We start from the raw sequence: 3,686 nt of genomic DNA, 5'->3' as shown, positions 1-3,686 counted from the left end.
GCGATCCTCTCCGCTTGGACTGGCGGATACAGGCGGTCGTCCCGTCCGTGGGCCAAAGTCGGAGAGAGAAAGAGAAAGACAGAGGGGGGAGGGAGGCTGCTCTCCTCCGCTTTCGATGCTCGTCCCCGCCGTAAAAGGACTCGCTTCGAGGCCACGATCACTACCGCACCGGCTGAAAATGAAAGGAGAAACGTGTTAGCGATGCCTGTACGCATTGCAGCCGCGCTTTTTCCAAATCATCTCTCTTTTTCCATCCTGCCCTCTTCCACTTACCGATTTCAATACACCAACGGGTGTTATCAGTAATCAGAATCGTACCTTCTTTTTGTCTCTTTCGAGCGCTTTAAAAAAACCTTAATTCTTAACTCGTTGACTGCCGCGCCAACGAAATCTCTTTCAGGCTATGTGTACGAAGCTGGGTATTCCCATCGATATTTTAATGATAGCAAGAATAATTTGTTTTCATCATTTCGTTACATTCGTGAGATCCTAACTCACTCATTCTACAATTCGAATCTTTGTCGAGTAACGAATGGTACAACTGTTAAAATTTTTGCCCTAATTCGTTCCAGTGTCGAAAAGAAAAATGGAAGAATGAAAGAACTTTTTGTCTAAATTGTCCTGGCCAATCTCAGCTTTGTATAGCATGCTTTAAAGTTTTACATTCTAAATAATTTTTTTAATAAACGATTTTTGTATCAATTCGATAGTTTTATTACACCTTGTGGAATATCTTTCCAAATACGAAGATACCTACGAATATCTTCCAAATACCTTCATAAATGGTCAAATAAGTTAAATGCAGGTGGTCCTATGAGAACTTTTATTGTCACTCGAATATGGATGTCGTGTTAAAGGATAATTTGTCACTGGTAGGATATCGGATGTGGAGTCGATGTACTCGCGTGGTCCAACGATGCGTGGAATTTTGATGTGGGCAAAAATGTCGATCGAAGTATTCTTTTCTTCGTTTCCCTGTTGTTTCAAAAAAATCAATCCTTGAAAGGCGCTTTTCACATTAACACTCTACGTGCACGCGTATTTCGAACCCCTGTCTATGTAGAGACAAAAGAGCGGTGCATAAAGGCGAGAGATACGAATCGCAGTTGGTCGTTGAAAGGTTGCCAATTAACCGGGAGATATTTTTAAAACGGGAGAACCGGTGGTCGAATCGCGTTTATCGGTTTCCCCATCCGTTAGAAAATATCTCGCTCCGATATCGATACCTTTTCGAGAAGCCGCTATCATCCGTGGAACATTCGATTCCTGCAATTTGCGCGGGGATCTAGACAGGATAACGAGCAGGATGCTAACTTCATTAAAACGCATCGAGAAGTAATTAAACCGGCGATCCAGAAGTAACCGAATTGCAATGAATCGCGGCTAACAAGGCATTCTCCGCTCGTTGCATCGATCTCACGCGTGCACGATACATCATCATTCGCCCCCCATTCCCAACAAATTCTTCCCCCTCTTTTTCAATTTTTCCACGCGGAAAAAGTAAAATAAAATAAAGACTTTCGAATGGCCTTCCGCGCTTTTCTTTCTTCTCCCCTCCCTCCGGGGAGATAAAATAATGGTGGAAGCGAAAACCGCCTAAAGCCTGTCGTAAAACACTCTTGAACACGCTGGATCGGCGTTAGTTGGACAAGGATTTTTCCACGAGAATTTTCCATTTGAGAATCGTAATCGAAAACTCGAATCGTTTAAAGACTTTAACTTTTTTCCATCGCGTGAAAAAAAGAAAGGGGATTATTGAATTCGAAAGAGATAGAATGAATTGAATCAACTACACGATAGATAATTGGAGAGCGTAACTTACGTGAACTGATTCCAGATTAATGGCGCTATTTTGAAGGACCATCCTTCCGGCGGAGGGAAAAAGAACGAAGAGAGAATCTCACTAACCTTGGCAATAAGTGATACAAGTCTTCAACCACTTCGCATGCAAATCCGCCGGGCGAATATTCCAGTTCTACGAGGCGCGATTAATCTCGTTCCTCTGGTCGGCAAACTTCACGGATAACACCACGGCTACAGGAGTAGAAAATTCTGCTCGTTGATGAGGATTACGACACGCGCCAAGAAATTCTGCGCGAAATAACCGGAAGGCTCGTATTCCTTGCGAATATCGGCTCCGAACTTCTCTGCTTTATCTAGCAAGAATTCAAGGGACGAGTTGTTCGAAGCTGTTAGAATTTACTATATTACAGTGAAGGGAAATGGTTACCTTAAATATGTGGAAGGAAAGACGAACGAATTTATTGAAAAATAATTCTTCGTAATGGAATTGAAAAATTAATTAAGAGTTCGAACAAAGTTACTTTGAATAATGATAATAATCATTTGAAAATAAACTCGAATAACATTATTCGTAGCCATCACGGTTCATCACTCTTCACAGCCTCGGGGCTACGGTTAACCGCGGTTATTCGAAAGCTTTGAATAATAAATTATTCAAATAACTTTACTCTTTAACTTCCATCGTTAAAATTTTATCTCTGTTGCCGATTAAGCCTTTTACCGAATATTTTTATCCCGATCTTCGTCGAACAGTTACGCTTTCTTTCCAATTGTAACGAAAATTCTTGAAAATTTAAAGATTTTCTTCTTCACAGTAGAGCATTAACAGTATAATTCTTAGATAGATGAGTTAAATTCTCGAGCAACCGTGAAAAACCGTGAATATTCGTCGTGCCGATAAATCGGATGGAAAATGTTATTTCGAGTTCCTTGAACCGATCAGAAACGGATTCGAGTGTCGCGACCGAGCACGACTGTAGAATAATGGTAAGCATAAATTACGGTAAGAGAAACAATCAAAAGGGAGGATCGCGGCACGAGCGGCTCGGCGACCATGGAATCACGGTGGCCAACGATGATGCCTCTCTCCTTTTATCTCTACGCCTGTTCAACGGCCGTAGAGCAGGGAGGCTATTTTTAGGCGGAATAAAGCGTGCAACAACCGGACGAGAATTAAAAAGTTTCTCTAAGTTGGCTGGCCGTCCCGTTCCTCCTCGCGAAAGCGAGGATGGAAAAACAGTTTAACGAGGCTACAGTCGGCCGATTCGATAAAGGGACGACGAGCGACTCTCTGTTCGCTATAAACGGAGCGAGGTGGCGAGAAATTTTTGGCGAAAAAATTGCACCCGACCGGGACGGGGCTGGGATTGAAACTAAAATTGAAACTGAAATTAGACTTCCAGTGTCCACTCTCGATGGGATTTCACCGACCGAGGTATTAAATCGACAACTCTCAAAGTTTCGAGTATCGTTTTGCTCGCGAGTTTTGCTCAACCGAGCGTGAAATATTCTTTTGCAAAAATGCGTTCGAATTTTCTATTCTCCATCGATACCCCGCTGAAATTAAACACTGAATTAAATTTTAATGTTTGAGGCAAGGGATTGATAAATTGGTTTAATTGGTTAGTTTTCAAAAATTCTGGATATTTCGAACGATAAATCTCTCATTGTTAGATCGAATCGTATAAATATCGGAAATTTATTTAACCATAGAACGGGTAGGCACGATGAAATTAAACTGAATTAAATTTTAATCTTTCGGGTAAGCGGTTAATAAATTGGATTAATTCGTATTTTGAAAAATTCTGGATATTTTGAACGACATATCTTCCATTGTTACATCGAATCGTATGAAAATATTTAACACTCGTTCTATCGATTTT

General features: G+C 41.2%; 2 long non-coding RNA genes across 2 annotated transcripts in view; one reads left to right on the top strand and one right to left on the bottom strand.

Moving 5' to 3' along the window:
- LOC116184975 overlaps positions 1-3,686 on the top strand; it is a 14,046-nt gene that overhangs the window by 5,262 nt on the left and 5,098 nt on the right. The window lies entirely within an intron of this gene.
- Positions 115-3,686, bottom strand: part of LOC102670795 — a 26,790-nt gene continuing 23,218 nt past the window's right edge. The window contains exon 2 of the long non-coding RNA XR_421066.2: positions 115-172. This is a non-coding gene — a long non-coding RNA (uncharacterized LOC102670795). The remainder of the gene's footprint in view (positions 173-3,686) is intronic.

Source organism: Apis dorsata, unplaced genomic scaffold (assembly GCF_000469605.1).
Source record: "Apis dorsata unplaced genomic scaffold, Apis dorsata 1.3 scaffold_82, whole genome shotgun sequence".
NCBI classification, from domain to species: domain Eukaryota; kingdom Metazoa; phylum Arthropoda; class Insecta; order Hymenoptera; family Apidae; genus Apis; species Apis dorsata.
The sequence above is the reverse complement of the archived record's forward strand: the minus strand, read 5'-3'. Positions and strand labels throughout refer to the sequence as shown.